Below are 25,428 nucleotides of genomic sequence, written 5' to 3'. Positions count from 1 at the left end.
GTTGAAAATACTTTATTAAACTTTTTGTGCTGTTTTGTAGTATTATTTCTCAAACATTTCTTTCTATTATCTCTGCTAAAACTTTTGCTGAAAAATTACCTTTCTTTTCATATTTTCAGCGTCTTCCTATTTATTTTTCATTTATAGGAAAGTGCTAATGTGCAATCTAAAAAAAATATATTATGCTTGCTTGTGCATCTTGAATTAGCATAGTGACTTAGACAAACGATTGGAGAGTGCATCTAAAAGTCAAATTATTAAGCTACACTTTACAAGAGTTTGGAGGAGAAAGTCATTAATTTATTTCCCAGCGACATTTCTAATTAATTAAAGTAATCTTTTGATCTAAAGATTTGTTTTCATTATCGAACAACTTGTCTGTGTACTTAAAGTAATTGTAGTCGACATTTTATCTCATTTAAGCGTAAACCACTTGTGAATAACCAATAATTTTATAAATTAAATATTATCTTTATACCACCATGAAAAACCTACTACACCGAATTGTTTGTATAGTCTCATTTCTCATTCACTTTTCCTTAACAGTTTAGAGAATGAATAAGTAGGTAATTGCAGTTAACTGAAAGAATATCAAATCACAGAACAATCACAGAGGGTAGAATTGATTGTCATTTGAATTATTGACCTAGGGAGTATTGCATTTAAGATTTGTTGTTGACACAGGATTTGTAGTTGACACAGTTATTAGTTTTTTCAAGTTTTGAAAAAAACTGCAAAGATAAATTTAAAATTAGTTGAGAATAGTTAAAACTCAATACTGAGTAGTTTACTTAATATCTACAAAACAAGATTGAAAATATGAGCTGGTATACATATTTACATATCAAATATCATTTTGATATACCTTTTATGGGTTCCAGCCACGTTACTTATTTATTTTTTTTTAACTCAAGTCTCAGTTTACTGATTTGTGAGTATTTAATTAAGTCAGGGTCGTTCAAATATCTTTAGAGCTGACATTAAACGGAAACTATATTATCTCTTGTCCGGGCTGCTTAATGATGAATGTTACTGTGTGTTGCACATGGTTTGTGTAACAAACATCAAACGCTGCTAGATATAAGGTTCATTAGTGTAGTAAACTGAGCCGTTAGTTGCCTAATTAATTCAGTAAAATATATTTCATAAGTTTTATTTATACCAACAAAAATTGAATAAATGCGAGGTCAGTTATTACAGTTTGCTGTAGTTTTGAAAAGTCATATTCGATTCCCTAGGGCTTGTTACTGTAATTCTTTTTTTTTAAACCGCTTTGATGGGAAAAGCTCTTAAAAGAATTTTAAACGAGCAGAGGCTTACGTATACTAATGAAAAATGGTTAAAAATAAAAATGTTTGTACATCTTTTGCACTCAAGCTATATACGGGGCTCTCACACTGCAATATAAATACAGGGTGGTTTATAATAGAACGTTGTTAAGTTAATTTAAGTAGAAAAGACAAATTTACTGTAAATTATCAGAGAACAGGCATACGAAAATGCAATGAGCCATTTAAATAATGAAATGTCACATAACATCTTAACTAAATTACATTAAAAGTGATAATATAACCCTATTTTTCAGTCAAAATGGAGTTACTTTGAAAAATCGGTTTTCGTTTTTTGCAATCCATATTATAATTTAAGAAATAGTTATTCAAATAACTCTTGTATAAGAAAGGATTCGTTTCTTAAATTAGTTTGACAAAGGTTTTGCCTGACAAAAAGCTTAATGAGAGATGAAGAATACAAAGATAAACATGAACCTCGACATGAACCCATCTCCAAACCAGACTTTTGCTTTTAATGTTTACCATTAAATTGAAAAAGTTTTGATTTGATACAGTGAAGAAAAGGAAAAACTACATACTTGGTGATTAGTTGATAGAATCCCTTTCGTTAAATTTCTTTTGAAAAAGTTTCGTTTCGTCTGAAGGATTACTGGAAAAAAAAGTGTTACAAGGTAAAATATTACTCTTTACATCTTCTGAAGTTTTAATATTAAAAAACCCAATTAAAATTCAGTCAACTACTTTCAAATATTAATTAGGAGAAGTTTATAAAAAGAAATTTTTAGACATTTGACAGATTTGCTTTCAAAGGTTTCTAATTTATTCGTTAATTTACTTTATCTCGTCATTTTTCATTCCTGGTTTCGCTTAAAACTCAATTAACTGCCTCGTTTTACGATCACACTCAGTAAAAGGATAATTTTGAAATGTAATTAGAATCTTGTGATGTGAGAATAAAAAAAGAAATAATTATTGACAAAATATTAAACAAGAAGCAGTGACGTTATTTCAAATTGTGATAATGTATGGATAATAGTCGTTTCTTCCAGTCAAAAATTTTAGTTGATATGTTCTTGTGTGTAATGTTTTTAGATAATTTTTTTAAACACTATTTTACTGTTTTCTAAAAATTCTGATGTTGGTAAATAGCATAAACTGTGTTCATGATAACTTTGTCATTGAATAACATCGGAAATCCATTTCAGCCATTTAGTACATAACCACACATAATGGACAAATCGATTGGGAAACTGTGTTTCATAATATATGCAGTTTTGTGGGGTGTTGCCTGTATAATCCAATAAATCGTTTACAATGTAATTGTCGGGGCTTCATGTTACATCAAAATTGTATACTACGCAACAGACAATACTACTTTCATGTTAATTACAACTTAATAATTTGTATAACTGATACTCTAGCAATCTGTACAAGTGGTACGTTAATTGAGCGAATAGGAGTTTGCTAAGTGGTTATTAAGCCTTATCGAAAATGTGTGCGGTGCTTGTAACTTTGGAATCCACATTAAATCTAATGCCCAAAGATTATGAATCCACCAGATCTATTATTCATAATGTCTCAGTTTAAGTTGCAACTGTCTAATACGGCTTATCCTACAGTTTTGATAAAGTTAAAACTTTTTCTAGAACATTATTTTCTTTCCATTTAAAACTAAAATAGATAATACCGCACGTTTCAAGATAAATTAAACAAAGGAAACTTTTATGTTGTCGTAAAATTACTTCGAGAAAACTGAAAACTCGCGCATTTTATAGAACAAATAAAAGAACTTTTGTAGGAGAAATTGAGCGAAGTAAAATATGTCAACTTTGGGTTAAAAAATTTGTAGTTTGTTTTAGTTTATTAAATTTAATATTCATGTTAAATGTATCAAAACATTTTTTTTGGTAAAGTAATCCCCTAAAAGTATTGACAAACTAACTAAGTTACTAGATAAGTTTAAAAAAATACATAAATACTACCGGCGGTACAAACAAAAAGATGTTTCAAATCCAACTATGCAGCCCACTGTCACCATAAAATTACCATATTTATATCTAGAAAAGTAGTTATTTTGAGTAGCTAATATAATGCAATTTTCAAGTGAGTAACTTTCCAAAATACTGTTTGTGTTTGTGCTTGGTAAACCAAGCAGAATATTTGTCTTGGCTAAGTTAAGCTGGGATGTAGTTTTTGCGAAATCTAATTTTCGTAGTTCCACTATAAAGTTGCAATAGTTATGAAAATTAATTGAATGTAAAAGGAGTTGATTTTCTAACAATTACTATTTATGCAATTAGTTTGTTATGTAACAAACAGTTTTTTGCAATGCAAAAAATTAATAATAGTTCTGTTATGTTCCAATGAACCAAAATAAAAAATATAAAATAAGCTTCTTGTTATATATGCTTTCTTGTATTAAAATTTAACCTTCTATAAAAGTGCAAATAAGAATGTTTGGTCTAAAACGACATTTAAAGGAGATATTTGCCAAAAACCGCAAAGCTGCAGTTATAAAGTTTCAATCACTAATTTTTAGACACCCGCTTTCACCCTAATTTACTCCCTTACTTGACAAGATACGTCAAAATGTCATAGAAAACAAAAGATAGTGCAGATTACAAGCTTTCCGAAAATATCCCCACATGAGTTAATTGGTCATACCGTTTGTCCGCTAGAGGGCGTCAAAGTTGCTTCACCATAAAATCACTAGTTTTTAGACACCCGCTGCTTTCACCCTAATTTACTCCCTTACTTGACAAGATACGTCAAAATGTCATTGAAAACAAAAGATAGTGCAGATTACAAGCTTTCCGAAAATATCCCCACATGAGTTGATTGGTCATACCGTTTGTCCGCCAGAGGGCGTCAAAGTTGCTTCACCATAAAATCGTACATTTTTAGACACCCGCTGTTTTCACCCTAATTTACTCCCTTACTTAGTAACTTTTTTATTTAAACTCTTATAATTTTCACTAAAACGCCATTAGAAAGAGGATAAAAAATACTACAAAATGAGAGAAAACTGACTTCTCTAGCTCTTCATGTTACCGAGATATTGAATTTCAAAAAGTGGTAAAAAAAGACCCCTAATACCCTCCTTTAAATTTTTGTGAAAAATGAAAAATTTTAAAGTGATTTTTTTGTACTTATTTTACTTAATTTAAGGTCCTTTGGTAAAAATATGTTTTTTTCTGTGCATTAGAACCCTCCTGGAACAAAATAAAAAATTGCCAAAATTGCACTTTTAGCAAAAACGGCATTTTTGCACTTTTTGAAAAATCGTACCTCTTTTATTTAAATTCGCATTAAATTCGTTCGCCATTCGAAAAAGCATAAAAAATACTACAAAATGGATTAAAAATGGCCTCTGTAGCTCCTCATGTTACCGAGATATTGAATTTCAAAAAGTACACTTTTGACAAAAATTGAATTTTCATGATTTTGATCAATTTTCATGATTTTGCTCATTTTTTAGTTTTGAACCAATTTTCATGGTTTTGATCAATTTTCATAATTTTGCTCATTTTTTAGTTTTTAACCCAATTTTCATGTTTTGATCAGTTTTCATGATTTTGCTCATTTTTTAGTTTTTAAACCAATTTTCATGATTTTGATCAATTTTCATGATTTTGCTCATTTTTTAGTTTATAAACCAATTTTCATGATTTTGATCAATTTTCATAATTTTGCAAATTTTTTTGTTTATAAACCAATTTTCTTGATTTTGCAACCCTTATCGATACAACTTTAATTCTCTGTATCTTTGTTTTCTGCTAAACTAAAAGATATTTCAAAAAAACAAAACGTAGGCGATTTCACCGTGTCCAAGAATGATCGTACGCATTTTTCGCCTAGAAAACTTTTAAAAGAGATATTCGCAACAAAACTGTAACTGTTAAGTTTGATAACTCGGGACCCTTATCGCTCTAGTTAACATAATTATTCTTTAAATTTAGCTGTCTGTGTCTTCGTTGTTGGTAATGCTAGAAAAATATTAAAAAAAGCTAAATGCAGGAAATTTGATTGTCTATAAGAAGGTTAATAAACATTTTTGCTCTACAGGGGGGTTGAAGGGAGATATTTGCGAAAAACCGGGAAACTCCAATTATAGTGACACGACTAAATTAGAATCGGAAAGCTCGAGTTTGCTTGCAATTTAATTTTTTTAGCTTAACATTAACTTTTGCTTTGAGACACACAATTGTTATGAGTCACTTTGTATTTTATTAATAATAACCAGTGTAAATAGGCTACTTCTGCTAGTAAAACTTTTATAGCAAACAAAAACAACTGATTATTTTAATAAATTTTATCAGAAACATGATTTCTTCTACCAACAATTTTGTATTATAGAGTAATACACAAATTTTTTGCCAGTATATTTAGTTTCAACAAGAAACATTTTGTACTAAAAAATACCACAAATAGCTTATTTGATTTATCTCTGTTCTAGACATTAAATTAAGCAGAGGTTTGGAAATTAGTACATAACATGCAAGCTGACGGATGAATTTACTGATTGGACGGTGAAACTAACTCATTACGTGAAACTTGTCTCTAGTGACTCTTCTATAACAGTTATTTTAAGCTGAGTTTTTACTGCAATCCTTACAGGTTTATAAAGAGTTATTAAGGAACAAATATAGTTAAATATTTACCCAACAGATTAACAGTAACTTTAATAAGTTACTTCAAGAACTGATATTTACTAGTAGGAACATTATATTTCATTTTTCATTAAAATACACTGAACCCTTTTTCTTCTAAACATTTTGTAACCCAGTGTTTGAGCTAATTTCAATTTCTGTTTTTTTTTTAACGTTAAATTGTCCAAAGAATTTTGTGCTTAAACGTCTAAAATAGAAAAAGCACTAATTTGCTGGTCTATTTTAAATTTCGTATTTCAAGAGTTTATTTCCAACTTATGAATCATTTGCAAAAAGACATAAATGCACAGATTAGTAGGTCAACAGATAATTAACGAGATTCAACTTCACTGGACTTCCACGTGTTAATTAAAGTTTTTTCAAACATTCGATTTCCAAATGTATAATTTTAGTTTCTTTTAATCATATAATACAAATATACTCCTAAATTTGAATGTTAAATTTAGTTAATTAACTAACCCCTATTTTCATCGTCGTCTTCCATAATACTAGAGTTTTCACCAAACTAAATTAACTCTGTTTTTGGATCATAATCGTTTGGAATAGTTAATTAGAATAAATTTCGTGATTTTTTGAAGAAAAATTATTATTCTAAAAAGTGAGATTTTCATTCATTTTTGAAATTTTTCATTATTTTCTAATTTCTAATTCTTTTTTAAACAATTTTAAACAAAACATAAATTTTAACGTGGTGCCAGACCATAAATATTAAAAAAAATTATATACCAACCATTAAAATACATAATTTTTGACTAAACGCATTTATTTTTAATTTAAACCGACGGATAACGCAGGCTGTAAGAGAAGTTTTTGGATCATGATTAACCCAGTTCTGGAGTTTGAATTGAACAAAGTTTCTCAAATTAGAACGTTAGGTGTATGTATGAATTAAGCTGGCGGAAGCATTTTCAGAATGAACGCTAAAACTTCCACTCATTACATTAATACATAGATCGATGAGGGGAGTGAATTTTGAAATTTGTAAGTTCTTACTAGAAGGTTATACAATAGAGGCAGTTTTTGACCAAAGCTACAACCTATTCCAAGATCAGTACTATGGAACTCAAAAAATGAAAATATGAAAATTCTTTGTTAAAAAAAATTTCAAAATTTCAAATCATACTAAGGGACACAAAGACATGCTTAAATACTTCCAGGAAAAAGAACAAGTCCCTCAATAATAATGTTATTTCATACTGTTTCTAAAGATTTTTTTTAATTTAACTAGACTAGTAAATATGAACAATTAACAATCACATGCACTAGAAAAAACATCTTTTTCGTCAATTTCGTTGTGTCCACTAAACCAAAAACAGTTTTATTGATATAAAAGAGCGTAGAAGCATAGATCATCAGCAAATTGGTGTTATTCGGCTTTATTTGACGTGCGCGTGCTAATTGGGTATTAAGCCTTATCGGGATGTAACGAGTGTGCATGCAATTTTACAGCGAAAATTAAAACTAACGGCCCAACGTATCAGATTTATCATTTATAATGTCCTGTTTTCAGTTTTCAGTGTTTAATCAGGTTTACCTCTGAGGGAAAAATTTAATCAATGTCAGGGTTTACGATTTAAATTTAACGATTCAACTTATAATCAATTACAAATATAATTTAAAAAAATGATCATTTCAATTGTATTAACTGATTTAACTTACCAACCACAACTGGGTGTAGTTGTTTTAAGTAAATTTTTAATTTAGCAAGTTTCACTAATTTTCAGTAACTTTAGAATAGAATTTAAGTCATATTTTTTACTGTTGGATAGCTTTTAGACATTTCAGAGCACGTCTGTTAGGACTATGTACGGATTTCTTCTTGTTTTTTGCAGGACAAATTGAATTTACTCACTTTTAGTAAAAATTTGCATTTTTTTGAAAACAGTCAAAGTGATGGGGAAAACCTGTTGTAGTAGATCTTCTAAATTGTTCTCTATGTGTATGTATATTGCAAACGACAATGATATAAAAAAATTGTTCTGGATATGGAGTTTTAAATGTGCTTTTTCAACACTTTTCTAATGAGCCGAAAAAAAAATCACAAATTGGCAAATCAAATTGTCAGTTAGTTACTGCGTTTAGTGCACTCCTACATGTTAATTCTGCATTAAACCTTAACGAAACGTCAGAAAAAGTGAAAAGTTTAACAGCATTAATTAAAACCGACTACTAAACACAAGCTATCACTCCATTATGTCACGGTTTCAGTCTTCAGTGCTTAATTAGGTTTGCCTCGAAGAGAAAATTAAATTTAATGAACGTTAAAGCGTTAAAAAAACAAGTTGAATAATTAAGTTTAAAATTTGTTCCATCAACATTATACCCCATTTGTCATAAAAGCTTTGCGTAAATTAAAAAAAGTTTGTTAGAACAAATTGGTCAACCTAATAATATCGGTATTAACTGAATAAAAACCAATGAGTAGAGAGAACAACCAAAACATGGGAAAAAAGTGGTTGTTGCATATGGCGGTCGTAAGTTGTTCGATTGGCACAATCAAAGATCAATGGCTGTGGGGTCAAAATAATAATGTTTTTTGTTGTACTTACGTGAAAAGGTTGTTGAGTATGATTTTTGTTTCAATTTTGTTGGTGAGTTGGGCCAGGAAGTACCTCTTCTTCACACCTTTTACTCGGTTTACGATACTAACAGAGGGATGTGTTCTAAAAATTAGTTGTAAAAGCCAATCAAAACCATTTTCATTAAAACGTCTTGAGCACAAACAACTTGTGAATTTTTGAGTCATTTCTGTCCTGTGCCTTTTAGTAAACTATTCCATTGTGTGTGAATTTTGTCAAACCAAAATATTTTTCATTATAATAATTGTGTAAATTGATTTGCTATAAAACACGGATACAAATCACGAGCTGCCTATGTATGTGTACTTTGTTTTCGAGTTTTTAGGTTACGTCGACCGCACACACAAAAAAGGTTAACCAACATGGCGACTTCCTCCCCTTCCTTTGCGAGACAAACGGGGTTCTTGTTATTTCCTGATATTTATTCCGTTTACTGAATACATTTATAATAAAAACAACTCCTTTCCGAGTCTTTTAAGTTGGACTACTCAACGTATTGCTGTTGTAAACTTACCAACCTAGAACACTGAAAAGCAGTTTTCAGAATAAACAATTAAGTTTTCAAAAGGGCCACCACTCTCTCTACATTATTTACGCTTAACTTCCTGCCTTTTAGAGCGAGCACAACTTGGGTGGTTTTGGCTTCCGTTGTGTTACATATGAGCCTCTTGAAAATTATATAAATTTTTTTTCTGGTGTTTAGTATATTGAATTAAAATTTGAGTAAAGTTTACAAATCTATTAATTAAAGGTTTTAATAGTAGATTGGGTATCAACGAAGAAGCGTAAGAATGGAGAGAAATGGTGAGACAATTTCCCCAAACTCCCATTTCGCCAACCAACCAATTCATCAGCCCGTAACCCAATTTCTATTCTCTATTTTCTGTATATCATTAATATCTCAGCACTACAACTATCTTTTATTACATTATCACACACTCCCACATCTCCTTCCATTTAACTCCAATATTCCATTCTACCAAACTTGTATCCACTCAAACCTTTCTCATCATCTCACAACTTCCTTTCTGGACAATCCTATCATTTTATCTCCTTTCTTAGCAATTCGCTCTCTCTTTCCTAAATCTACCATCAAATATCAAGGAAACGTACCGTTTAAAATTCTGAAGGTCCATGTGACTCAGATTCAATAGCATCAAACTGCAGCCAACATAAATTTTCTCTCTTTCGCCCCCAAACGTCTTTTCACCCATTTATCATTTGCTTTCACTCCTCACATACCATTGCATGTTTTTCCATTCCTCATTGTCTATTCTTCTCTTACTCCTACTTAAACCTGTCATTTTGCTCACCACCCCAGCCAATCCATTTCTTTACCCATATCACCACCGGAGTATCCAAAGTCTTACTTCCACCAAACTTCTAGAAAAAAAAGCAAACTGGTCTGGTTTTTACTACTTCAATTAAGTTCGTATAGTCATAATATACCAGAAAACCCCACTTTGAAAACCATTACACTAAACTGAATAATCAAACTTTACGAAGTTCCTGATTGCATTACATTCAAATCGGTATATGTGGTTTATTCAAAATATTTGGTCATAAGTAAAATAGTGTAGTACACTCCATAAATAACAATTATACATATTGTAGTTTTGGGGATTAAGTACACATACATTCTCTCGATAGTAATAAAACATTGTCTATTTCGTTATAATAACCAAATTATTGTAATATTATGTTATTGTGGATGGTTAAATATTATGCTAAATTTCTTGGAAAAAGTATTAAACAGGTCAAACAAACTAGATTGTACTGATACAAGCTTCGATGTTTGTATATTGACAAAAGTATTGTATTATACATTATTGGTAAAGTGATTAGGCATTTAAACTGTGAGTAATAGATGCAAGTAGAAATGTATTCTCTTTGAATGTATACCATGATTTACCCTAAAAAATGTACACTTTCATATTAATGACTTATTTCATATTTTAAGTAGAGTAGAAACTCGAACATCGTGTAAACGAACAAAGTTTCATGCTCTAAAACAGGTAGAAAATCATAATATGAATAACAAATTACTGTGTTACGTGCGAAACGAGTTTTGTCTGAACATTTTCACATTTACATTTTTCTAGAAAGTGGATCTATCAATAATAAAATAAAAAAAATAACCTTATTTTAGATGTAACATGCACTATCTCATCAAGTGTACTCAAGTACCAATATGTGTAACTTAATTTAAAACGTTCTACCAGAACTTTTCTGTATTTTTCATAGTTTTTAGACTAATTTCAAGTGTCTACTTTGGAAAATTGACTTCAAATCCAAGAAAATTGACTTCAAACTCGTGAAAATTTACTTAAAAGATGAAAATTTGCTATTTAAGTTAGTTTTCGTGGTTTTCAGAATAATTTTAAATCTTCAGTTATAAAAATTCACTTCAAACCCATCAAAATAGACTTGAAGGCTTAAAATTTGCCTTTCAAGTCAGTTTTCGTGGTTTTCAGACAAATTTTAAGTCTCCAATCTTGAAAATTGACTTCAAACCCATGAAAATTGACTTAAAAGGTTGAAATCTACCTTTCAAGTCAGTTTTCATGATGTTCAGACTGATTTCAAGTCTACAGTCTTGAAAATTGAATTCAAACCGATAAAAATTGACTTGAAGGCTTAAAATCTGCCTTTCAAGTCAGTTTTCGTGGTTTTCAAACTAATTTCAAGTGTCTAGTCTTGAAAATTGACTTGAGAAGGCTTAAAATTCGCCTTTAAAGTCAGTTTTCGTGGTTTTCAGACTAACGTCAAGTCTCCAGTCTTGAAAATTGGCTTCAAACTCTTCAAAATTGACTTGAAGGCTTAAACTTTGCCTTTCAAGTAATTTCTTATGGTTTTCAAACACATTTCAAGTCTCCAGTCTTGAAAGCTGACTTCAAACCCATGAAAAATTAAACCCCCTCTGACATATTCAGATTGTTTCAAACAATTCCAGATAGCTTCTGATATTGCCAGATAGTTTCTGACAATGCCAGATAGACTCTGACATTGCCAGATAATTCCTAACTCTCCAGTCTTGAAAATTGAATTCAAACCCATGAAAATTGACTTGAAGGCTTAAAATCTGCCTTCTAAGTCCGTTTTCATAGTTTTCAGACTAATTTCAAGTGTCTATTTTTGAAAATTGGCTTCAAACTCTTAAAACTTGACCCGGAGGCTTAAAGTTTGCCTTTCAAGTAACTTTTTATGGTTTTCAGACTCATTTCAAGTCTCCAGTATTTGAAAATTTTTGATTTACCCTAAAAAATCTACACTTTCCCAAATGGAAAGAATTACTACAATCAGACTTATTTCATATTAAGTAGAGTAGAAACTCGAACATCGTGTAAACGAACTAGTTTCATGCTCTAAAACAGGTAGAAAATCATAATATGAATAACAAATTACTGTGTTACGTGCGAAACGAGTTTTGTCTGAACATTTTCACATTTACATTTTTCTAGAAAGTGGATCTATCAATAATGGAAAAAATAACCTTATTTTAGATGTAACATCCACTATCTCATCAAGTGTACTCAAGTACCAATATGTGTAACTTAATTTAAAACGTTCTACCAGAACTTTTCTGTATTTTTCTTCGAACGTTTTTAGTCGTCTGGCATTATTGTTCCAGACAACGTCAACTTTACAGAAGTTATTTTAAACGTTTACCGAACTTTTTCGACTTCAATTCGTCTAGCTGACAACGTCTCCCGTATTTTCTTGCGAGTTTTGACCTAGTAAAACAAACACAAACAACTCCAGGGCTCGACAATGTTGATTTATTATTAAAACGACATTGAGCGACTCTTCATAAAATTAGAGATCCCTGTTGCTCATGAAAACCTTTCAGAGACATAATTCGCGTAGCCTTAAGGATTATGGAGGGCTTTTTACTATAGGAACTAGGTTAAATGGTCAAGAGCTTAACAAGGTTTCTCTCTAAGACAATTCAGTTGAGGAAACTAGTTTGCGTTGTCTGTTTTCCTTCAAGTGTCCTACTGGACGTTTATAGATTACTGGCAGCCGCAAATTCTGTCTACGATGCCCTTTATCTGTGTGGAAATTGTGTTTGTCGGTTTGCTGTTAAGACCTTTCACCTATCAGAAGGGCTATTGGTGAAAACCTTATTAATAGAAAGTTGGTTTCTGTTAAAGCAGTCTTTCTAATAACTCGTAAACGACAAAATTTGTATAAAATGGTAACTAAAGGTACGTTGTACACTAAAGACTTCAAACAAATTTCCAATATAATTTCGCAATTTATCGAAAAACTCTTCACTTCTTCCAAAATAACTATTTTCCAACTTTTTATATTACTTCTATAATAGCCCCTAATTCCCACGAGTATAATTTGATGTCTCTGCGAATTCTGGCAATTGGATACGTTGAAATATTCTCAATTTTGTAGAGGACTCGTTATAGGGTGAAAGAAAGTTATAAAATGACCCAAAGGAGCCATAATTTTTTTACATAAAAAAGCCATCTTTCGTATAATGTTCAGAAGCACTTTTTGTAATTTCTGGTCAAAGCCTGTTTTTAAAATTCAATCATATTATTACCTTAAAAATTTGTTACACTGTTTGGATTTAAGTGGCAAAATTTTGAATTTTCGTCAGTTGTAGTGTGTCCTATATTTTAAGTACGAAAAAGTGGCAGTTTTGCAGCTTTCAAAAGCAGAGTTATACCCTACAATTGTTTTTAACTGTATGTCTTTTGCATGAATATAAACAAACAAAAATGAATTCTTTGAAAGACCAAAAAGTGCATTAATTTAAATGGGACATCCTGTCATTCCTCAGACATACAGGGTGAAAGTTTCAACAGAAAATTGCACCAATTGTGACAACATTCAGTTTACTTTTAGCATTTAACCAAATTTTTAATAATTGTGTGTTTCATTCAAGTTTCTACTTTTGCAGTGTAAGAAAGCGTAAAGAAAATACTCCTTCTAATAAAGTGTTAACAAATAAAAGACAAAACGAGTTACTAGGAAATTGAGTGATCGATTTACTTATTTATCTAGAGATTCCTCCATTCTTCTTCCCAAGAATTTCTCTAGTAATTTAATCCCGCAATCTTCTGTAATGAACTCAAAAGCGGTGCCCTTCCATAGAAAACATATTTTAGCCATTTTCCCCCCTTGAAACATTAAGTATAAAGGTAGGCAATTTAGCAACAATGCGTTTTAACGTGCTTTGCATGAACCTTTCCACTCTATTGTTCCTGTCGCTCTTCAAAATCTGAAATTCCTTCAATGTAATGGGAAAACTTTTGAGCCAATCCAAATTAACCTACTGGAAAAAGCTGTTTTATAGCAGTTTTTTTCAAAGATGCTAAAGCAAAATTTCTGAAAATGATTGCTGATATGATCTGATATTACTGACTTGAAAATGTGTGGTATTGTATGACACAAAGTTAGGAGGGCTGATGTTTCTGGAAATATCCACAATATGATTAATGTTTTGCAGTGCACCATGCAAAAGGATATTAAGTAATTTATCACTTTTCTTGGCTGTAAATCTTGACAACAATAAAACAGTATATAAGTTTCTAAAACTGCATCGATCCACACAACACAATGGACCGGGGTGAAACCATTTTAAAACCACCTCGAGCACTCAACTCTGTGACAAATTGTTAAGCTTAAAACCATCATCCCTGTTTCAGTCGTTCTTCCTGCATGCACGGACAATTGTCCAGAAAATTGGTTTCGGGATAGTGTTCCAAGGCTTGGAAAACTTTTTCGTACAGTGAAAACCGATTTTGGTTTAGATTGCAGCAAACCTAAAGAGCTGCAACAATTGAATAAGGAGACCGGGTAGAGTTGCTTTTCAATTAAGATAATTTTATTTGCTTTTAACTAATTAAAACTACGTTAGTTAAGTAATTAAACTTGATTGATTTAAAGCTTAAACCCTGTTGAAAAAATATCAGTAAGCATTCTAGTCGAAGGTTTATTTAATTAGACGCAAAATTTGATTGTGTCACGTCAATCTAAAAATCCAGTTTAATGTTAAATTAGTTTTGTATACATATAATCGACTACTTACATAAACAGTTCTATTATTAATTAATCTATTTCAAATCTACTCACAATGCAACACCGTTCATTTATACAACATGTAACAGAGGTTACGCTTATTATTCTATTATTAACTAAAATCTATTTCAATAACGTATTAAGAGTTTAAAATTACTGCATATTGAGTCATTTGGATGATTTACATATTACAATTCGAATATTTTTAAAATTGTATACGATTTGTTGATTGATATTTTTGTCATTTTCAGATTAGAGATTTTGGTAAAATATGCAATAATTTGTGGCTACTAAAAAAACTAAATCATTACTAGGAAATGTTTCGAATAAAGACAGAAACAAATACTCAAGAGTTAGTTACTAATTGAAAAAATGAAGACCACATTGATAATACATTATTAATTCAATCGAGAATAAGTTACTTACTCAAATCACATCTTAAATTAACAAAAATTCTATTAAAGCAAGAGCAAGGAGGCTTTACTGTAATAATGTTTTTACATGTAATATTAAAATAACGTCCCCAATTTCAATTCGAAACCAGCTTGCCAAAGACCCTTAATGCTCTTATGTTTCTGCTTACCATACATTTTCTTAATAAAACATGGGATTTCCCATTTAGAAGTGGCGTTTCGAACAAGGCTTTCGAGAGTAACTGATTTATAACAAACTTCGGATTCATCTTCAGGAAACATTGCCTGGTTTCTGGGTAATCAATCCGATTAACCTCAGGAGAATTTCTTATCTTTCTCCGATGTTTTAGAATATATTTTAAAAAGATTGAGATAAAGAAAAATTAAGACCATAATTTTTGGTTTGATCATTATTAGACTCTTTTATGGCAATAGCAAGTATCAACAACCAATATTTGAAAAATATGTTGGAAAACATAAAAAATGCTTCATACAAAATTTACATAAAAGCAACCTTTAATGTCAAATATTTAGAAAATGGTTAAAACAGTTTAAAAAAAAACTAAAAAACTGATGTTCATGTTTTATATATTTTTTGAGCACACTGTATATAAAATGTTGATTTCTAAGCGACTTTTCAAGATCTTAATTATGAAAATCATGAAAATTGACTCGAAAGCTTAAAATTTGTCTTTCAATTCAGTTTTGACTAATTTTAAGTCTTCAGTCTTGAAAATTGACTTAAAAGGTTGAAATCTATCTTTCAAGTCAGTTTTTATGATGTTCAAACTAATTTCAAGTCTCCAGTTTTAAAAATTGAATTCAAACCCATCAAAATTGACTTGAAAGGTTAAAATTAGCCTTACAAGTCAGTTTTTGAGGTTTTCAGACTAATTTCAAGTTTTCCGTTTGGTAAATTTCCTTCAAACCCATGAAAGTAGACTTGAAGGTTTAAAATCTGGCTTCCAAGTCCGTTTTCATAGTTTTTAGACTAATTTCAAGTGTCTACTCTAGAAAATTGACTTCAATCCCAAGAAAATTGACTTCAAACTCCTGAAAATTTACTTAAAAGATTAAAATTTGCTATTTAAGTTCGTTTTCGTGGTTTTCAGACTAATTTTAAATCTTCAGTTATAAAAATTGACTTCAAACCCATGAAAATTGACTTGAAGGCTTAAAATCTGCCTTTCAAGTCGGTTTTCGTGGTTTTCAAACTAATTTTAAGTCTCCAATCTTGAAAATTTACTTCAAACCCATGAAAATTGATTTAAAGGGTGGAAATCTATCTTTTAAGTCAGTTTTCATGATGTTCAGACTAATTTCAAGTCTCCAGTCTTGAAAATTGAATTCAAACCCATAAAAATTGACTTGAAAGCTTAAAATTAGCCATACAAGTCCATTTTCATAGTTTTCAGACTAATTTCAAGTGTCTACTTTGGAAAATTGAATTCAAACCCAAGAAAATTGGCTTCAAACTTCTGAAAATGTACTTAAAAAATTAATATTTGCTATTTAAGTTAGTTTTCGTGGTTTTCAGTCTAATTTTAGTCTTCAGTATTGAAAATTGACTTCAAACCCATGAAAAATGACTTAAAGGGTTGAAATCTATATTTCAAGTCAGTTTTTAAATGTTCAGAATAATTTCAAGTCTACAGCCTTGAAAATTGAATTCAAACCCATAAAAATTGACTTGAAGTCTTAAAATCTGCCTTTCAAGTCAGTTTTCGTGGTTTTCAAACTAATTTCAAGTGTCTAGTCTTGAAAATTTACTTGAGAAGGCTTAAAATTTGCCTTTAAAGTTAGTTTTTGTGGTTTTCAGACTAACGTCAAGTCTCCAGTCTTGAAAATTGGCTTCAAACTCTTCAAAATTGACTTGAAGGCTTAAACTTTGCCTTTCAAGTAATTTCTTATGGTTTTCAAACACATTTCAAGTCTCCAGTCTTGAAAACTGACTTAAAACCCATGAAACATAAAACCCCCTCTGACATATTCAGATTGTTTCAAACAATTCCAGATAGCTTCTGATATTGCCAGATAGTTTCTGACAATGCCAGATAGACTCTGATATTGCCAGATAATTCCTAAGTCTCCAGTCTTGAAAATTGAATTCAAACCCATGAAAATTAACTTGAAGGCTTAAAATCTCCTTCTAAGTCCGTTTTCATAGTTTTCAAACTAATTGCAAGTGTCTATTTTTGAAAATTCGCTTTTAACTCTTAAAACTTGACTCGAAGGCTTAAATTTTGCCTTTCAAGTAACTTTTTATGGTTTTCAGACTCATTTCAAGTCTCCAGTATTTGAAAATTGTTTTCAAACGAGAGCAGGTCTATTTTATGTGAAATTTTTGCAAAACGAGCTCAGATAGTTAGTAGATAAAGACTAGTTTGCCAACTGTTGTGAATCAGCCAATTTATCAAAATTTAAGAACAGGTTTTTATGTAATTATTTAGCAAAAAGTTAAATTTTATATCAAATTTTCGTAACAATTTTTTTTCCTTTTTTGAACAAATTTCGAACCAAAACCCCAAAAAATAACATGAAAACAATAAAAAAAACTGTAAAACCCTATATTATCTAAACGTTATTTTTCTTGACTATGCCAACGTGCTTTATTAATTCATTTAACAGTTACTAACTAACCTGACTTGAAACTAAAGTATAAAAACTAATTTCAATTGACATTTTACTCACAAACTAATTAAAATTGAAACCATTTAACTTCAGTTTAAAACCTTATAGGAAAATCGTTGAAAATGCAAGATTTTCAAATATAAACTAGCAGCACGGTAATCAATTTTAAACTTTCTTCTGCAAAGCGTATCTTTAGTAAATTAGTAGCTGTATTTTCTCCAGGATCGATTGGATTAATTTTCAGATAACTCTATAAAATAAATTTACCTTTACGAAAAGTTCAAGCAACAAAACAATAAGTTAGAACCCACTAATTTTGTTAGCAAAGTTGTTATATTTGTGGAGATATAATTTTTATTTTATCTGAGTTTCTTGTTGGTTAAATTTAGTGGCCGCAATACGTTGCAACTAATCTAGCTACGTAGTTTCTGGCTGTATTATTTTGCCGCGTAATGGCCCACTGTTTCTAGAAACCGTGAAATAAATTAGCCTTCTCGGCTTAATTAGAATCACTTATTTAGGCTTTAAAGAGGTCATTCGTAGTTTTCCCGTCGTAATAATGTTTCGTGTGCACTTTTTAGAACCTCGAAAGAGTAGAAACTTATTGTAAAAAATTTAGAGATATTTTTCTTCCCTTTCTTAAGTGGGAAAAAAGAGAGTTAAGTATTATACATATAAATCTTGCTGAGAGTTAAAAGTTCAGACTTTTTGTTTTCTAGTGAAGATTTGAGTAGTCTGAACGTAATTTTAGTAATTGACTGTTGAAACAATATGCTTTTCAAGTCAGTTTTCGTGATATTCAGATTAATTTCAAGTCTCCAATCTTGAAAATTAAATTCAAACCCTTGAAAATTGACTTGAAAGCTTAAAATTTGCCTTTCAAGTCAGTTTTTGTCGTTTTCAGACTAAATTCAAGTTTCCAGTCTCAAAAATTAACTTCTAACCCTTGAAAATTGACTTGAAAGCCTAAAATTTGCTTTTCAGCTCAGTTTTAGTGGTTTTCATAATAATTTCAAGTGTCTATTGACTTCAAACCCATGAAAATTGACTTTAAGGCTTAAAATCTGCCTTTTAAGTCAGTTTTCGTGGTTTTCAAACTAATTTCAATTGTCTAGTCTTGAAAATTGACTTGAAGGCTTAAAATCTGCCTTTCAAGTCAGTTTTCGTGGTTTTCAAACTAATTTCAAGTGTCTAGTCTTGAAAATTGACTTGAAAGCTTAAAATTTGCCTTTCAAGTCAGTTTTTGTCGTTTTCAGACTAAATTCAAGTCTCCAGTCTCGAAAATTGACTTCTAACACTTGAAAATTGACTTAAAAGCCTAAAATTTGCTTTTTAGGTCAGTTTTAGTGGTTTTCAGAATAATTTCAAGTGTCTATTGACTTCAAACCCATGAAAATTGACTTGAAGGCTTAAAATCTGCCTTTTAAGTCAATTTTCGTGGTTTTCAAACTAATTTCAAGTGTCTAGTCTTGAAAATTGACTTGAAAGCTTAAAATTTGCCTTTCTAGTCAGTTTTTGTCGTTTTCAGACTAAATTCAAGTCTCCAGTCTCGAAAATTGACTTCTAACACTTGAAAATTGACTTAAAAGCATAAAATTTGCTTTTCAGGTCAGTTTTAGTGGTTTTCAGAATAATTTCAAGTGTCTACTATTAAAAATTGACTTCAAACTCATAAAAATTAACTTAAAGGCTTAAAATTCGCCTTTAAAGTCAGTTTTTGTGGTTTTCAGACTAACGTCAAGTCTCCAGTCTTGAAAATTGGCTTCAAACTCTTCAAAATTTACTTGAAGGCTTAAACTATGTCTTTCAAGTAATTTCTTATGCTTTTCAAACACATTTCAAGTCTCCAGTCTTGAAAACTGACTTCAAACCCATGAAACATTAAACCCCCTCTGACATATTCAGATTGTTTCAAACAATGGCAGATAGCTGCTGATATTGCCAGATAGTTTCTGACAATTCCAGATAGACTCTGACATTTCCAAACAATTTCTGACATTTACCAGATAGTTTCAGGCAATTTCAGATAGTTTGTGACAATGCCCGAGAGCTTCTGACATTTCCAGGTAGTTTCAGACAATGCCAGATAGCATATTTTGATAAGTATTGTTAAATTTATGGGTTTAGTAACTTAATCAAGTGTAATTTTTATGAGATTGAATTATTAAGGAATTATAGATCTTTTGCGACAAAATTAGTTTATCAACCAACTGGCATTGCCAGAAATTGTCTGACAATTAGTAGAAACTATCTGACATTGCCAGAAAACATTGGCAATGCCAAAAGCTCTCGGACATTGCCTGAAACTGTTAAAAAACAAATTACATGACTTTTCAGATATATTTTATTTCTCGAATAGAGATATCTTCAAATATTTTGATCGACAATCACTTTCTTATAATTACATGGCGTTTTTGGAAATTTATACCGATAAAACTAAAACTATGAAAACATGGCTTATTACTGCATCAGAAAATTTTAAAATGTGCTTTCATTATCTTTATTTATAATCCCAAAATTGTATTTCATTCAAATAAATTACCGAGTAACATCTGAGGGAGTTCAGATGCAGGACCCTGTATAATAAGACCTTTTCTTATGTCGTTATGTTTTATCTTTTGATCCACCTTTCGGATTAAAACTTAGGACATTTCTAGGTTGAACAGAAACATATGAATTTACAGTGTTAAGTCATAATAATTATTGGAATAAACTAAAATTTTACAGATGAAAACTCATGGTTTGTAATTTCGTTAAAAACTGAAAAATCATCAATTAAAAGTGCCTGTTGAAAATTGCAACGTCTCTCCAGAAAATAAATCTTTCTCCAATATTAAACCGGAAACATATAAATGAAACCCGGGAAATAGTAAGCGAAAGATATACTGGAAATTATAATCTCGTTAGCCGCCTCGAGCATTAGATAAACGAGTTACCTGTTAATTTTCTTTTGAAACCTTCTGGCGCACTTTTTCCGAGCAAATTAATTTAAAAATTTCCGTGAATAACTTTATAAAATTATAAAATTGACATGTTCAAGGATGCTGTCACACAGTGAAAGTTTAATGACTAAACTTCCTAGTAAGAAAAAGTTGATTTTAAGGCAACGTTAAGGGTTTTTAGAAAAGTGAATCTCGCCTTGAAAACCATTAATAATAATACTTCTTCATTTTTCTTTTCGGGAAATAAGCCGTCACCTCGTCTGTTGGATAGCAGCAAGATTGAGGATAGAGTTTCGGGCTGTTTATTTGAAATATATGGGAGTTTTGTTGGTTAAACTTGAAATTTATGGGCTTTACACTCACTTTTTGCTTTAGTGCTCAGGAAACGGGAATTAAATCACCATTTTACCATCAAATTATTGGCTTACCTTCTTTAAATTGACTTTGTCTTAGTTCTAGTCTGATTTATTAATCTCATCTCTAAGTAATTAAAATTCACTTGTAGACAACTTCTAATAACAAAATAACTACTGTTTACTCTTAATTACATACTTATTTTGATTCTATTGTTCTACATTTTCCTGCTCTATCGCATCCATCAGGACATCTACAACTGACACGAAGTAAATGATCATCTCTGGATACGTTGGAAGAGACACTGGGAAACTTACCGGAGCTCTGGATTTATAATCGTCCCGTTGCCGGACACTGTATCTGGTAAATCCAGAGTTTTGGTACTGGTTTCTTAACCACTCTATCATAAAAGGAAAGATTGCAAGAACACTAAAATTGATAAACAAAATTACAAACCAGTAGACTTAGTTGAAGTTTCAGAACTTGAAGAAGCAACATCAACTTTAAGGAAAAGCACACTTAAGATTAATAATGCACTTATAATAAAAAAGCTCAATGTTGACATATCGAATGTGTGTTTTGAAATGAATACTTGGTGGTTTAGCTGATAATTGTGTTGTTTTGACCTCTAAATCTAAGATGCAGTGGTGTAGATGTAATTACTATATTCAGATAGTTTGATGATAATTATACAGGCTGGTCCAGTTTTAAGTGTCAATAATTCACCATTCGATAGTCAAGCAAAAAATAAGTAGACTTGCATTATGTCATTTTTTCTGAAAAACGTTTCCTAAGATACAGCCCACCAAATTTCAATTTAAAAAATCGTTTTATAGTGTAAAACTGAACATTTAAGACTTGTGATAATCCAAATTTGTACTGAATAGTCTAAAAATTCGCTATTAACTACTAGGAATAGCCTTATAATTCGTTTCCTCAGATTGCAGTATCTGAAATTGGACTTTAAGAACTAAAAACAGTCCGGAAATCAAGACAAAGATTGTATTGTACATAAAACTCATTTTTTGCTATTAAAAATAATCTAAAAGTTGATTAAAAGGCTAGAACTGACTTGGACTAAAGAGAGTCTATTTTCAGGACTTTAATTGGTGTACAACTCAATTTTCTGAAAGAAGACTAGAAGTAAATTAAAATTTCGGACTATTTTATTTCTCAAGACTAATATCGTAGCATTTGGTACCAAATTTTTTTACTTTTATTACTGAAGAAACTTGACTTTTGGAAATAGTCTTAAACTCGATTTTTCAGTCTTAAAAAGCACTAAAAACAGTCTGAATTTCTTAGAGATACTACAATTTATTGCACCTATGAGTGTAGAAATTTAATAGTAAAGAAGCTAAGCTTGAAATGACATTTTCAAGACTATGGACAGTGTCCAAACTGGCTTTTAGGCCTGATAAGTCAAAAGATAGTATTGAAGCATCTTAAAGCACTAAAAAAAGTCTAGATTTTTAAGAAATACTTGAGTTTTTAGCACTGAGGTGTCTAGAAGTCGATTTAATAGTATAAAAGCTTAGAATGATATTTTAAGTCTATGGAGAATGTAAAAATTGTTTTTTTAAGTTTGCTATGTCAATAACTTCGATTTTCCAAGCTGAAAGCAGTTTTGAAGCACTAAAAATAGTCCAGAATTCTACGTAAAAAGTACGAAAAGTTAATTTTCAAGACAATTCCACTCATGTACAAAAAATGCCATATATACGTCATCAAAACACGGTTTGCTATCGGCTAATAAGGAAGGAAGAGAGTTTGCTAGCGGATAAAAAAATCGGATAAATTTTGCTGTTGATTTCATCGTTTCCACGGATTTTCACTACACTTCTATTGTTGCAATGTCTCACCTTGAGATTTTTGCTGGCACTGTCAATTTTGATTTTTGTTCGTATTGTTTTGGTTATGGCTCGCTTCGGATAGAGTTCTACTGCAGAAAATCAAAAGAACCAGAAAAATTTATTTCTGCCAGTACAAGGCAGTCGCAGTCTTATTATATTATTGATTGTATTCATGGAATTGTCTTATCAAATACCATTCGAGCTCAGATTTTGAACAGGATAATTTTTCCGCTTGTCTTCTCATACTTTCTTTATGGTACTAAACTCGACCTGTTTGCCAAAATCACTCGAGCTGCGCTCTCGTGATTTAGTTACAACAGGTCTGGTGCAGTTACACCAAAAAGAAAGTGTTCTAAGACAAGCACAAAAATTATCCGGCTAAATCTGAGCTCTTGTGGTATTGCCCCCGACAATTTTCATGAATCTAATGTCAATGTCCTGTATTTAAGACTATTTTCAAGACTAAAATATTGAAATTTGTCTTCAAATTATGAAAACTTAGTTCAAATGCAAATTTTAAGCTTCTGATGTCACTTTTCATTAGTTCAGAGTCACTTTTTGGTGTTCAAGTCAATTTTTAAGGTTTAAATGTATGAATTTGTACTCAAAAATTCTAGAAAAATCAATTTTTAATACTAAAGTCTCTCGATTTGTATTAAAACTGTTTTTAAGCTTCTGAAATAAATTTTTATCATTTCTAAATCAATTTTCACAACTAAAGAATTTCAGTTTATTTGGAAACTATGAAAACTGGCTACAATAAAATTTTTTAAGCTTCTTAAGTCAATTTTTCGTTTCCAAGACAATTTTTAAGTTGGGTTGGGTTAGTTTTCGGTCTTTGAACGTAATAAGTGAATTATCTCGTAAACGAAGTATTAAATTAGAATTGTATAAGAGATAATAAATTTTTCATCGTGAACAATAAAATTAAAAGAAACTGTAATTTTTGAAAAATATCCAAAGACGTAGAAAATAAGGCAAAAACATGAAAACCATCTTCCTGTATCTACGCTTCTGGAGAATTTTGGCAAACGTCATTCATAATGAGTATTAATTTCTAGAGTGCTTGTTCCAAATTTGATCCAACGGTCTGACAGTTATGACAAAAAAAACGATTTTTTAAACTGAAATTTGAAGAACTGTATTTTCCTTAGGAAGCCTTTTTCAGAAAAATGGCATAATATATGTTAACTTATTTTTTGATGGGCTATCGAATGGTGAATTATTGACATTTAAAACTGGACCACCCTGTATAAACTTTAATGCTTTAGAAAAATTAGACATATACTATGATGATGTTAACAAAAAAGGTAGGATAAACTATTAAAACATAACTTAGGTTGGCTGGAAAATTACTAGTTAAGTAAAATAAAATGATTTCTGGGAGAAAAAGTTAAAAAACTGTTGACTAACATATTTAGCTCTTTAGCTCAGATATATGCCTGAGTACGTTTTTTCCCTTTTTTGGATACAGGTATTCTTTTGTCCTCCTAAATATTTTGGAAGGGCTACTTACCATTGATAAATGCCCTTTATAAACCAAAGTAATTTTTATTTTTGAATCCACCGGTGTAGTGCAAGTACAGAGATAATTTAAATACAAAATTTTTCTCAGGCTGACACATAATTTGTATCATCTGCAAACATATTCTGTGTTTGTCAAGAACATAACTGTTTCTCTTCTTATATCGTCCACAGGTAATGGATAATTTTGACATTGTTACATTAGCGTATTATGTTTTTATTATTATATTGATAAAATTCTCTTAAACAGCTCAGATAATAGTTCATATACTATTAGGATTGCCGAGACAACAATTGCAAACCAAGTAAAGAGGATAATCTTGGGAAACTTTAATGCTAATCCGCTTTAAGATCGTGAGCAGGAAACAGTGGATTAGAAAGTAATCGAAACCCAGAATAAACACGAGGATACAGGGTAGTGTCTGTTTGTCAGTAAAGAACAGAATTCTGAACTTTTACACTAAATTGGATGGGAACTCTCAACTTAATAAGTAGTGAGCAACTATTTTTAATGAAACACTCTGTATATTATTTTGGTATTCTGGTTCAACTAAGTTTTCTTAGGGTGCAAACAAAATTTCAGTTACGAGCAGTTTACTGGGTGAAACAAGGATACACATTTTTAAAATACCTTGTATGTATTACTACATTTGTGATCTGTTTTTTTATTTAATTTTAATACTATACTACATGTGAATAACACAGTTACAAAAATCACGAATTTTTGGGATTTATTAAATCTAATCTAAACTCTTTTTATTGTTATTATAATGCGTTTTGATAGCTATTATTAATGGGTTACTTTGGCAGTGTTAACCATTTTGTGTTCAATTCGTGTTACATAAAAAATATCTTTATTAAATATCTTATGATTTAGATATCGTAACCATCCTAAGTTTTGAATCAAATTGCATACATTAATTTAAAAAAAAAAAACATGAGAATTTTAACCATAAATTAGAAAACTTTGTTACAAGAACAAATCAGCACCAGTTGTGTAATAATTTATGTAAATGTGACCATTTTAATTCCCGTAAAACTCCTGGCATTCGCATCAAATTCCATTGAATGACTTCTGTAAAAAAATACGAGTTTAATGCTTTTCTTCCTTAAGTTTGGAAAAAATATGAC

General features: G+C 30.5%; 1 protein-coding gene and 1 long non-coding RNA gene across 2 annotated transcripts in view; one reads left to right on the top strand and one right to left on the bottom strand.

Moving 5' to 3' along the window:
- The window catches only part of LOC145740111 (GTPase-activating Rap/Ran-GAP domain-like protein 3), a 125,944-nt gene that overhangs the window by 2,109 nt on the left and 98,407 nt on the right, over positions 1-25,428 (top strand). The gene's annotated exons all lie outside the window — the stretch shown is intronic.
- LOC145729478 (uncharacterized) lies at positions 20,996-21,532 on the bottom strand. The gene is made up of 2 exons (XR_014178357.1): positions 21,377-21,532; positions 20,996-21,320 (listed from the first exon to the last, which is right to left on the bottom strand). It is a non-coding gene; the product is annotated as an uncharacterized LOC145729478 (long non-coding RNA).

The sequence above is a fragment of the Ips typographus genome, linkage group LG1, assembly GCF_016097725.1.
Source record: "Ips typographus isolate SLU linkage group LG1, UJ_Ityp_2.0, whole genome shotgun sequence".
NCBI lineage: Eukaryota > Metazoa > Arthropoda > Insecta > Coleoptera > Curculionidae > Ips > Ips typographus.
Note: the sequence above shows the minus strand (reverse complement) of the source record. Positions and strands in the feature narration are given on the sequence as shown.